Source organism: Varanus komodoensis, unplaced genomic scaffold, assembly GCF_004798865.1.
Source record: "Varanus komodoensis strain SLA01 unplaced genomic scaffold, ASM479886v1 scaffold15, whole genome shotgun sequence".
NCBI classification, from domain to species: domain Eukaryota; kingdom Metazoa; phylum Chordata; class Lepidosauria; order Squamata; family Varanidae; genus Varanus; species Varanus komodoensis.
In genome coordinates this window covers 19,105,348-19,118,151 of record NW_025335440.1, presented here as the reverse complement: position 1 = coordinate 19,118,151, position 12,804 = coordinate 19,105,348, and the positions used below count along the sequence as shown (strand labels likewise).

General features: G+C 40.4%; 1 long non-coding RNA gene across 1 annotated transcript in view; it reads left to right on the top strand.

Annotated features, from left to right (window-relative positions):
* The window catches only part of LOC123020738, a 30,292-nt gene extending 18,167 nt beyond the window's left edge, over positions 1–12,125 (top strand). The window contains exons 2-3 of the long non-coding RNA XR_006414201.1: positions 846–969; positions 11,849–12,125. This is a non-coding gene — a long non-coding RNA (uncharacterized LOC123020738). The remainder of the gene's footprint in view (positions 1–845; positions 970–11,848) is intronic.
* Positions 12,126–12,804: the final 679 nt, after the last annotated feature.

Here is a 12,804-nt window from a genome sequence, read left to right as displayed (position 1 = left end):
TTATTGCCTGTTTGTATTGCTTAAAATAAATCATTTTAATTCAATACAATTATTCCTGATTTATATCAGTTAAAGTAATTGTGGGCACTGGCTCTGGCTTACCAGAATTATCTTCTCTAGATATAGATCACAGGACTTAGATCTCAGAGGAAAAATCTGGCTACTAATAGAAAATCTAGACAGCTTTAAAAACATCATTTGTGAGAGAAAAATACATTATAGCTTCTGCAGTCATCCTTCCACTTCAACTATGTTGCTTCTACGTACAAGCAGCCTGGTGCTATGCACATTTACTCAGAAGAAAATCCAATTGAGCTTACCTGGACCAATTTCCAAGTAGGAGCATATTAGATTGCTGACTTAGAAATAAACCAACTGCAGTTGACTAGAAGGCACTGATGGACAGGGTAGGGGGTGAGATTGCCCTATACTGATTCCTGTGTTGGGAACATTCTTGGTTTAATGTAGGTTAGCTAGCAGAAATCAAGCTCTCTGGGTCCTACCTTGATCACTGCAGCTTGAAGGCCCAAGCTCTATGAAAAATGAAGGGTTGCATTAGGTGTCAGGATTTGATTCCACTTGATTGTAGCTCCCCATGGAAAGGTATTACCAACACCCTTCCTTTTTTCTTCTTCTGGCAAGCCTTCAGACACCCTGCTTCTGCTTCTACTTATGCTCAAGAAGTTGGTTACATCACCCTCATGGTCACCTATCGGTCTTCAACACTGGGTCATTAACTTGCTTTGGTTTTGGTTTTGGTTTTTGTAGCTGCAGTACCACAGGCCCTTCAGTGATGAGTATTGGGATGTGGGGTGTATGAACTGGCCATGTGTCCTCTTTTGCAGATGACAGCTGTCTGTTTGAAGGACTGCCAGAGGACTGCCCTCTCTTTGAAGGATTGCCCTGTCGAAGGATATAGTAAAGATAAAGAGCCATGGAAGCTTTTGGGACAGCAGACTGGGAAGGCAGGTGGGTTATTTGGTCAGTCTTCTACATTATGACAAGACGTATTGTGTGTTTATCAAAATTCTGATCATGATTTCTAAATTAGCATCTATACACATATAAATCACATGGAGATTGTATCCTTATTTTTGGTGACACTCCCTCTTCTTTGTTTGGTGATCCATAATTGGCCGTCCTAGGTGTGGGCTTCCTGGAGTGGGTCACAAACCTACTATATTAGCCTCTAAATTGGAGATGCAAGCTGATTGTTTTGGAATACAACTCCCATAACCACTGATGCTGGGTGATGCTGGATAGAGCAGATGGGACCTGTAGTCCAAAAGATCTGGAAGGCACCAGGTGACCCACTTCTGGAGTAGATCCTCCACCTACATTGCTCTGTAGGCTGTAGTCCTGTGCCTCATGTAACTGCAACTGGAAATCAATTCCGCTTATACATCCATAATCCTAATATTAATTAGGAATGCATTTCTCTCTCTTAATTATGAGCAACTTCTCCTGGGTTTAAAATTTAAAAAGAGGAAGGGGAGCATAGAGAGATGCTGGCTGATCTCTTTCCCTGCTCTTGTGGCACGGGAGCAGGGGGGGGGGGGGCTCCTGTTGCATCAAACAATGGCTGGACCAGCAAAATGGGATCAACCAGGGACCAGATCAAACCCTATCCGAGGTTGCTTGGTAGGCAGCAATTATGAGCCAATGCAGAGTAGCACAGGAGCAAATAGCCTTTTCCCCATGAATTCTCTTCTTGTGCTCACCATCATCATTGTCTCAATCTGATTTCAGCTTGAGAGAACTCACCGACCTCTGCATAGGATGTACCCCACATAACTGGGGAATGGACTCTAAGTAGGAGCAATTTGGAAATAATGGAATGTTGAGAAGGAAATGAGACCTCGCCACTTTATAGCATGCAAGCCCATATAATATGTATAAATTAAGATATTAAAACTTATTAATAAGAGGGGAAGATGCAATTGTCATGGAGAACCACACCTATTACTTCCATTCCAGCTTGAAGCTTGCTTTGCATCTGAATAAAAGGGATTTCAAACTAGAGAGTTGAGAGAAGACCCAATTGCAGGAGTGCCACAAGCCTCTGTTTCTAATTTCTTTCATCCTCAACAGGTGCTTGTAACATCTGTAACAGGGCCATCCTTGATAAAAGAGCCTCATAACTTAATCCAAAGTATATTACATTCATAAACACATTTCCATCCTCTCCTATCCTCTTCCCCCGAGACATAGAAATAATGCGCTATTAAGCTTGCACTGCTTCTTTCTGGCAGGAGAACATTAATAGTGTGAAAATAAATAGCTCCCTCCTCTGCAAAATTCCCCAAGGAATGTAAACATAAAAGTGTGTGTGTGTTTGTGTGCGTGTGTGCACATGCACGTAGTAATATGTTTGCTCGTGATGATAGATATATCAGTTAAATGTCTAAGCTACCCAAAATTCCATGTGCCCACCTTCTGCTGCAGTCAAACATCTTATTAGCATCCACTGGGCTAAACATGTGCTTAAAGCAAGGCCAAGGGTTCAGAGAGCTACTTTGGATGCAGCCAAGGGCTTCCATTTGCCCACCAGCACTTTCCTCCTTCTTATACTTCTGAAATGCCCTTCCATTTCAAAAGAGGCTTGGCATGTGGTTTGGAGATCTTGCTAAAGCAATGTAGGCCCACAGCTTCCTTGTGTGCACTGGTCATTGCTGTGTTCTGTTTGTCACAGTTTATCAGGAACCTGATTTTTTTAATACTGTTCTCAGGCAAATCAGATGTATGGACAGATAAAATTAGGGATGGATTTTCTGTATAACTATCCTACGTCAAATCACCAAGAGACCTGTGGAAGGTTTTAGAGGCTCCTTGATGAATGAAATAAGTCAGAAAAAACAGCTCAGATGTGCTTTCTGATCTTTGGCAGCCGCAGGGAACATTTGGTGTCATCCAGATACACGTTCAGTTCACAAAGGAGAGTGGTGTGCATAATACTCAGTTACAGAATCAAAGAATAGTAGAGATAAGGAGTCAGAAGGTCAAACCCCCTGCTCAGTATGGGGCGCAGGTCAAGGTCCAGTTGCACCTTGAATGCCTCTAGTGTGGGCGATCTCACAACCTCCCTAGCTAATTGGGTCCATTGTCTAACAACCAGGAACTCCTCTAACAGCCAGGAAACTTTTCCTGATATTTAGCCAGCATTGGGCTTCCTGCAACTTGAGCTTGTTATTCTATGTTCTGCACTCCGGGATGACCGAGAAGAGATCCTAACCTATCTCTTTGTAATATCCTTTCAAGTACTTGAAGAGTGCTATCCTCTCAGTCCTCCATTCTCAAGGCTAAACTTGCCCAGTTCTTTCAACCTCTCCTTATGGGACTTTGTGTCCAGTCTTTGGATCATCCTTGTTGCCCTCCTTGGAACCCTTTCCAGCTTGTCTGCATCTTTCTTAAAGATGTACAGTCCTCTTCAGATATGCACTTCTGAATGTGTGATGAGGCCTCCATTGTGCCTGTGGTGCAGCCCTCTCAGTTGCACATCATGCACCAGCAGAGATGGGAACCCTCCTTGAGCAGGCAAAGGTACACCATAAAGGTACTCTGCTTTGGCTCAGCAGATTACACATTAGCTTCAGAGCATTGTCACTGCATAAGTGAGCAGAGCTAGCCTGCATGTCCTCATAGGCCCCTCATGCACCTGAAGAAGGCTTATAGTAGAGCTGGAAGGGGCCAGGAGGCCATTAGGTCCAACCCCCTGCAGTTACAGGGCACTAAGTTACACCATCCCACTCCGATGACGGCCCAGAGGCTTTTTGAATGTCCCCAGTGAGGGAGATATGTCTCTAAAGAAGCAAACAGGTCAGTGAAATTTTGTCTTCAGCATGATCATTTCCCCCCTGAATCATACATAGTTACCATTCTGTGGTGGGAATGTATCATTGCTGAGTTAATTTATTTCTGATTAGCTGGCATAGAAGATCTTTAGAAGATGCTGGCATAGAAGACCCAATTCATTCTTCAGTTCCAGAGCAGCAAATATTATTTTATTTATGTTATTATAATTATTATAACAATTATTATATAGTTATTATATAATTATTATTTATATTATTTTAAATAAAATATGCAAGAAATATGATGACACTGTTATAGTAGCATAAGAAAGGACAGCAGGTCTGCCAGTAGTAAGATTATTTCAATGGAGCTTACTCATAGGTGAGTAGGTAGAGGATTGCATCCTGGAATAAGGCACACCTAATAGGGAATAAGCACCATTGAATTTACTTCTAAGTAAGCACACAGAGGATTGTACTTCAAGGTTTACATTCCTATACCTGTTTATCTAGGATTGAGCTCCATTTAACATAATGGGACCTGCGTTCCAGTACTATGTGTATTATCCTTATACACCTGCCCAGTTCTTAGGATCTTCTACAGAGGTCCTTCTCTGAGAGCCCTCCTTGAAGGAACTGAGGAGGGCTGTTACAAGCAGAAGGGCCTTCTCAGTGGTGGCACCTCCTTTGTGGAATCTGCTCTGCATAGAGATTCATTAGTACCAACTCTTTATTCTTTTTGGTGCCAGACCAAAACTTTTTGTTGAACCAGTATTTTAATTGTTAATTTTAATATATATATGATTTAATCCTATTTTAATCAAGTGCTATAAATTGTTTCTATGTTTTTAAAATTGTAATCCGTCTTGAGATTTCTATGAAAATAATAGACCGTATAGAATAATAATAATAATAATAATAATAATAATAGTATTGCACTATAAAATAATATAAAGCCAAGCATGTAAAAAATTGGAGGGAATAAAGAGGTCTTCACCTGGTGCTGAAAAGGTATCAGGCATGCTCACTGAAGGAAGCATTCTGAAGTTGGGGTTCCACTTAGATAACTTTTACCCCCTGTTTCAGCCAGTGGCCTTCAAGTCATTTATATGAGAATGCTAAAAGTTAATTGTGTCGAGAATATTATCAGAATATTATTTTGATTAATATGAGTGCAAACCCCAATTGTACCCAGGAGTATCTCTTCCATTCATTCACTTCATGCATGAAACACTAAAACACAGACACCAAGAGAAATCAAGGAGGGGATATGTCAAAGGCAATAAATGAAATTCATTAATACATAGATTTTTAAAGTTAAGACAATTAGGCAATTTCAAATCACTACTTGCTCATTTTCTAATTCATTAACTCAGAGAAGCCACATCCATGTACTATAGGCAACCAATCTTATAATAATAAAACTGAGATTTAGGAAGGATTTGTTTTCAGTGACAGGAGGGAGATAAAAGGAGAAAGTTTTTTTTCCTCTTAAAGGAAAAGAAGAAGAATTAAAAAATGGATTAAAGTGAACAGAAATAATTTAACAAGCACCATTGTGGAGGGTGTGGGTGGGAGGAGAGAAGAGTGTGACCTTAACAATAGATTCCTTCTTTTCTTTAAAAAAAGCTTTATCGGGAGGAAAAAATTGCCACTATGTTAGATAAGCTATTTGTAGCTTGGTTTGACATGATATCACGTGATATAGGTCATATCAGATAATGTGAAGGCTGGAGTAGAATCTGAATCCTGCATATATAATGTTTGTGTGTGTGTTCTCCTTGTATATTTTTATCATGTTCCAGGATGGAGAACATGATAAAAATATAAGAGCAACTTACACACCAGAATTCTGCCTGTAGTGGTAGACTCAAAGAGCAACTCAAGAGAAAATGTGCAAGAAGTCTAGCCTTATCTGTGGGTAGGAGTGCTGATTTGCAGCAAGAGTTAAATAAGCAAGCAAGCAAGCAAGCAAGCAAGCAATAGCTTCTGCAAAATCCTTGATGGAAGAATAGATTTTGTAAAATAAAAACATGCAACTGTAATTGCTCATTTGTTTCTGTAAAGCAATCCATTCCGATTCATTGAATTTGGAACACAGAATTTCAGCTGCTGCTGTAGCCTGCCTGTGCTGAGTTAGGTATTCTTTCTGAATGGAAAAAATAGTGCAAAAAGTAAAAGTAACTGGGGAGCAATGCTAAGAATCATGGCATTGTGGCAAGTAGGTGTAACTGGACTGGGGAGTGGGCTTCTGCAAAGTGGTCTGAGACATCTTGATCTTTATTTATTGGTGCGCATGAATCCCACCTTCCCACTTCCCTTTTCAAGCATCCAAGGCAGCTGTTGGGAATGAAAGGGGCAGGTATTCTTGGCGTGCATTTCAAGGTCAAGATTTGGATTCATAAGATGAGGAGGGGCTCTGGGAACCCAGAATCCTCAGATGCTGGAATGGAAGAAGTGGAGGGGCTTATCTTAAGGGCACTCTCTTCAGGTGTTCAGACAGCTGTTGAGAATAGTCAGGATTTACAACTGCAGGGAGTGGGTATGGGAGAAGAACTCCTGCAGCTGGCTGAGCCTGACACAACTCTTGACCCCATGATGCTACATCAGGAGAGAGGGCTGACGAACTAGAGGGGTGACAGACAGAGAAGAGGTTTGCTCGCCTCCAAAAAAGGACATCCCAGAGGGACGGGCCCCAGGAGTTCTCAAAAGGAGGATGCTCGGAAGTAGTTGCTAGATTGGGTTCAGCAAACTGCTCTAAGAATGCTCACAGGCTCATTCTTCGTTGGTTGCGCTTCCTGGAGCTTTTGCCAAAGAGCTTTTGCCAAAGAACAGTCTGTTGTTCTGGAAATGCAAGGGGGAAAACCTAACTTGCAACAGTACTGTACAACATCCAAATTTAAAATAATAATATAACTAAATGTTCAGACTGTACCAATGATATATGTTAGGTTTAGATCTGGGAGTCCTTTCCTCCTTGATAGAATCAGGGAGGAAAGAGAAGAGGAGAGCACATGGTCATTGACAGCTGGGATTCATGACTGAGGCTTCCTGGCCAAGAGCAAGTGAGAGAAGATGCTGGATTTGATCTTTGCCTTCCTGTATTTCACACATGTAATTGTACTAGCTGCTAAGGGACCCCGAGATTAGAGCTAATGAAGCTAAGGATTGTAGCAAGCTTGCATCTTTTGTTTGACAGTGTAATATCTCTATGAGGAGTCTTGTTTTCTCTCTGCAGACTCTGCCCTTTTCCCTGTAGAATGCAATGTTTTGGAAAAGAGTGACTAGAATCCTGCCCAAGAGTTGTCCAGATTGCAATATTTTGATTGAGGTTCTACCTGCAATGTCTGCATACTATTAAAGAAGGATCCAGGCAGATCTCCTGGGACATGTCCCACTACCTAATGTACAGCCAAGAGTAATGCCCTTCCCTTCATCCCAGCCTCATTTCTGACATGTTAAGGTTTCATGCTACTCAGTGCATGATTTGTGTGGAAGGAGATTGTCTCTCAAGTATCCTGGGCCCAAACTGTCTAGGATTTGCCTTCTTGGGTCAGCAATGCCTCCACCAGTCCCTTTTTAACATTCAGAATGAGGGGACTGACACAGCTGCCCTGAGGCTGCCTAAGGAAAGTACTGCTGCTGATCTTTCTCTTATATACACACAACCCCAGAGGATTTTTCCTGATTTTTTAAATGGGCAAGTTTTTCAGAATGTGGCCATTTATTACAAGCAAGGGGAGAAAGGTCCACATATACATTGTATGGTATGTAAAATACATTGTTAGTTATAAATCTATTGTGTGCTATCAGAATGGAGTCCACTATCTGGTGAGACCTTGTCAAAGCCTTTTTGATATGTGTATCTCAGTACCCTAAAAACCGAGTAAAGTTGTATAGTCTCAGCCTGTCATTAAATTCTTCCACTTTCAATTTTGGAGTTAAAAAGAGAAATTTGGGTGGGGTGGCAATTTCCTTGAAAAGTACTCTTTGTTAAAATAATCAGTTTTTTAGCTCTCTTTGGCCCCACTGTTTTCCATGGTGCAATACTTTTAGCTCCATTTTTCTTCTTTATCTGCTTCCCTCTTCTAGTATTAATTGTGTGACTGCCCTTGCCTTAATAGTGGCTTCAAAGGGATGCCATTGAAGTCAAAGGAAGTCAATTTAAATGAACAAGCAAATATTTTCACAAGTGTCGAAAAAGAGACACATATTTTAATATTGCTAAAAAAAATCAGAAAAAAATTAGTAGCTTTTGTTCAGTGCTAATGAGGTATATTTTTCCTTTTATATAAACTCTGCTGGGTCTGTGCAGTATTTATTCATGGCCTATGAGGTCTTGAATATCATTTCTGGGAACATGGCTCATGACTCAGTATTCCTAGAAAGAAAGAAAGTCCAATAATAAGAATAATAATTAGGCTCCCAGAACATCTTAGCATGTGCCCTCAGAAGTTGTCCAGCCACAATGATATGTTATTGAGCCACTGTGTCACTGAGCCATTACAGTGGGCAACTACTGGACAAATCAAACAAGCATGTTAATTATTTATTATTTATTCAACTTATATGCCACATTAAATTAGTCTCAAGGACTCACTAAGTGGATCCCAGACCATCTAATGTAGTACACTGCATACTGTGTCAGTTGTTACCTCTACCCATGTTGGACCAAGGGGTAAAGGATCATGTGATCAATCAATGAAAACTCTGACTTGGCTAAGGAATCAGAAAACAGTGGTTTGGCAAGCTTTCCTGTGAGAACTTAGTGTGGAAAGAGCATGAATAATGTCTTAGGGATAGCAGAACGCTGCTTTTAGAGTGTAAAGAATTAAATAGTAAATAAGCATTGCCTGCTATGTGTGGGGTTCAAAAGTTGGAAAATGCATCCTATTTTAGGGAGTCGAAACTGGTCATCAAGTGCATTAAGCTGGCATATTATTTGAATTTAAAGTGATCCAGACAATATGAAGCCCATTGGTTAAAAGTAATATGAATTCAATGTATTGCTCAATTCAAAAATATTTAGATTTGGAGATAGGAATGTTGCATAGAATGCCTGGGTGTGGGTAGATGCCATCCTGTCCTTGGCCTCAAGGAGCAAAGATGTCTTGGTTGAGCCTCAGCCAGCTTCTGCTGGATCCCTTGATCTACCTACTCGTCTAGCCACTCTTGTATTCCCTGCTTTTGGGGCCTCTTTGCTCACAGTTCCGCTTCATTTTGACCAGACACTATAGTGAGAATATAGTGACGTTCTCTAGTGCCCAAGTGCTTCTGACCTCTACCCATTACTTCCATCTATGTCAATTCACCATCATGTTCCTGATGCCATTTTGAATGGACTGCATGTCCACTGCTGGCCAGCTTTATTAGATGACCTTAAGTTCATACATTTTGAAAGAGGATGAATAATTTCCGTTGGCTTCCTATTCATTCTCTCTGTCTTACTCTCCCTTGACATGATTTAATAAGCCTTGACCACAACCACATTCCCCTTCCATCAAGTATTTCTTTAGAAATGAAAAAGTGCTGGCCACTTATGCTTTTTTCAGAAGAACATGATTCACAAACCTGATCCTTTTAAGTGTTCTGCTTTTGCTTTTGGTTTTTTTTTTTTTTCTCATCTGACCCTTCCAAGTTCTGATGCCATAGCCCTGACGTGACTTGGCTGAAAGACTTTTCTACTGCTCATCAGAGCTGGCCCAAGATATTTTGTTGTCTGCAGTGAAGGACAAGATGGTGGCTCCTTACTCCTAAGCAGACTTTTGCTACTTCTGCAGCATTTTCAATCTGAATTTCAAGAAATGTTCCAGCAGTCCACTATTCCTGCCTTATTCCAAATATCAGTAACATTATAGGCAATTAACAATTAACACACACACACACACACACACATATGCGCAGTATAACAATTCTGTTAGAAATAGCCCATATGGCTTGCTCCACTGGGAGCAGGCTTTAATCTGAAGGGTTGTCAGATGACAATCTTCACTTTGATGAGCTGCCCAGTCCAGGCCTGATCTAAAGGTAAAATACACAAGAAAGGTGACCCGTAGGAGTCCTGTAGCAACCCTTTAGCTACTAGCTCCCAAGAAGAGATCCTAGTCAGCTGCCCTCCATAGTGAGTGATAATCATCATATTATCCACTTAGTAATTACCCCTGAATTTGTGTCTATACAACTATGCACATTTCATGCATATCAGCATATTCTTTGGGTGATGTTTCAGTGGCCACCCTGATTTCTAGCAAAACAAAGCGTATTTATTAGTCACACTCCTCTCACTCTCACCTTTCTTGTGCCCTTTCTGTGAACTGCATGCATGGGGCAATGTGGCCAAAGTAAAACAGAGTCCCAGTTGCATAGAAGCAATTGCAGCAATAAACAAATGGGATTTCATTCCTTCTTTTCATTCTTTTTCACTGAATTGAAATGAAGGAAATAAGTAGGATCATTCTATTTGCTCAGCTAAGGCACACTCCCACTGAAGGCCTCTGACTCTATCACAATGAGGATGTGTAACATTACAGGTTCTTCTGATGTGTTGCATATGTTGTTGGAGTGAAGAGTCCTTGGCATATCTGGAGTAAGTAACTCGTGTCTTGGGTTTTATATGCTTTTTGCCTGGAATTTTGTACTGGCTACTATTGGTGGTATGTTTGTGAGCTCTGCTGGCTACACACCTGACCTCATAAGTCTGTTTTTATGCTCTTGTATTACCTTTATTGCTGAATTAGTAGGGCAAGGATTGCAATTATTCTGATTAATCCCTGTTCTGAAGTACTAGTTGGAAATTATTTTCAGAGAAGTTATTTAGGGTGGGTCAAACAGAGATTTTATGTTCTTTCAAAATCTGGCAGCACAGGGCCAGGAAAATGTTTGCTTCAATTCTTTCTCCATAGCTGTTTCATAAGCAGTGTCACAAATATTATGATCAAGTGTTAACTGCTGTACCTTGCATAATTCACTCTTTGTTAAGCATCATATCTTTCAAGGGAGAACACTCTGGTTCAAGAAAGAGGCAAGGAAGAAAGACAGGTGGACTGAGGGAAATTATCCGTGGGCACAAGTCCAACTGCAATAGTTAGAAAAGCTTTCATTTAACAAATAAAAAACTGATGCACCAATTTCTTCTGCATAATCCAACATGGTTAGAAGATTTCCTATTCCAGAATTTGTGTGGGACAGGAAAATGAGCTTACAGTGAAATGCGACTGCTTAAAAACTGAATGCAGTCTTCAGCTGCTTTAACAAAATCACAGTATCTTGCTGGCCCCAGAAGTGACATTTGTACTGGTCAGACCACATCTAGAAGCTCCATTTTAAGAAGAACATTGACAAACTGGAGCATTCCAGAGGAGAGGGATCAGGATGGTTGAGCAGTGATGAAGCTAAATCCTATGAAGAACAATGGAAAGAGATGTGTATGTTTAACCCAGAGAAGAGAAAAATAAGGAGAAAAATGATGGCTGTATTCAAGAATCTAAAGGGCTATCATACAGAAGACAGAATGAGCTGTTGTCTGCTCAAGGACTAGAACCATGGATAGAGATTGCAGGGAAGCAGACTTTGGCTAAACATCGGGCTCTCTAATTCTATGAGCTGAACAGAGGGCCTAAGAGATGATGAATTTTCCTTTGCCTGAGGACATGCAAACAGACCTAGGGAGCTTGTCAGGAATGCTGCAGTTACATTCTGCATTGCTGATCCTGTGCTGAATGGGAGTTACAGACTAGATGACTTCCACAGTCCTTTCATTACAAGAAATAAGCCCTCTATAAAATTGTCCTTTTGTAACTGTCCTCATTTCTGCAAATGCCTTGGAATGAACAATGCTTTCATTCAGATTCTGTTTATCTCTAACTCCTGGATCCCCAGTAACACTTTTTGCCCTGAATTTTCTTCTGTGTGGTTTGTGGCTATTACAGGGCCAATTTCTGGGTTATTGAGCATATTTGGAAGAGGAATTTTCCTTTTCCAACACTCAGATGAAAAGCATGGCAATTGTCAACGTGTTATGGCAGTATTAACACATAATGTCTCTCATCATTTCTTAGTCTGCCTTGGGGCACTGCAAAAGGAACAACATGAAAGACCTCAAGGGAAAAAGAAGAAGAAGGTATTCGCTGTGAAATGAATGTTGCAATAAAAGAGCTACATAAGCTTTGGCCCTTGGTGCTAATAGCCAAGTCTACATGTTCCTGTCAACCACATTCCTTCCTTGAAAAATGAGTTCTTCTTCTCAGAGATTAGCATACACAGCAAGAAACCTATGAAAAGGATAGAAGTCCAGGGGTCAAAGTTGTCTCTTACTTTTTAAATGATGTCAGATATGTTCACAGAGGACATGCTCCAGTATTCTGGTGGTTTGGTTATGTTCCATTCTTCCAATGCCTACTGTTCCAAGCTAGTCTCCTTCTTGTCCTTTTCACTAGTTCATGTACCAACCGATCTTTTCTTTTAAATGCAGTCTCAGCTATAAGTAGACATTTTAAATGTGCACATACTTGCAAATTAACATAAAAATAAGAGATGTGGCCAGAATCCCCCACCTCACTCCCTTAATATGGGAAGTTAGCAACAGCACACCTTGGAATGCCTCTCATTATGCTTTTAATGCTGCAATTTTCTCATGCCTGATGAATTTTATTATCATTAGATGTATTCATTTGTGCTTGTTTTTCAACATTTTCAGGCTTTTAATTTTTTCCCTGCTATTGTAAGCTGTGTCAAATATACAGGACTGAGGAAGAAGGATATCAGTGCATGAATAAATACCAAGAAGCAGTCAGTTGGGACAAAGAAAGAATTTCATTTTCCAGGGATGTTGAGTTTTTAATCTTTTTTCCTTCCTTTGAGACATCACCCACAGCCATAGCTGCAGATGGGATGGGAAGCAGAGCAAAATAATTTTAAACTGAGAACAAAAATAGCTGTTTTGTAGTTAAGACTTCAACTGAATTCTTCTTTTTTTCTTTTTAGCTAAGTCTAATTTTCTGAGGATGACATACAG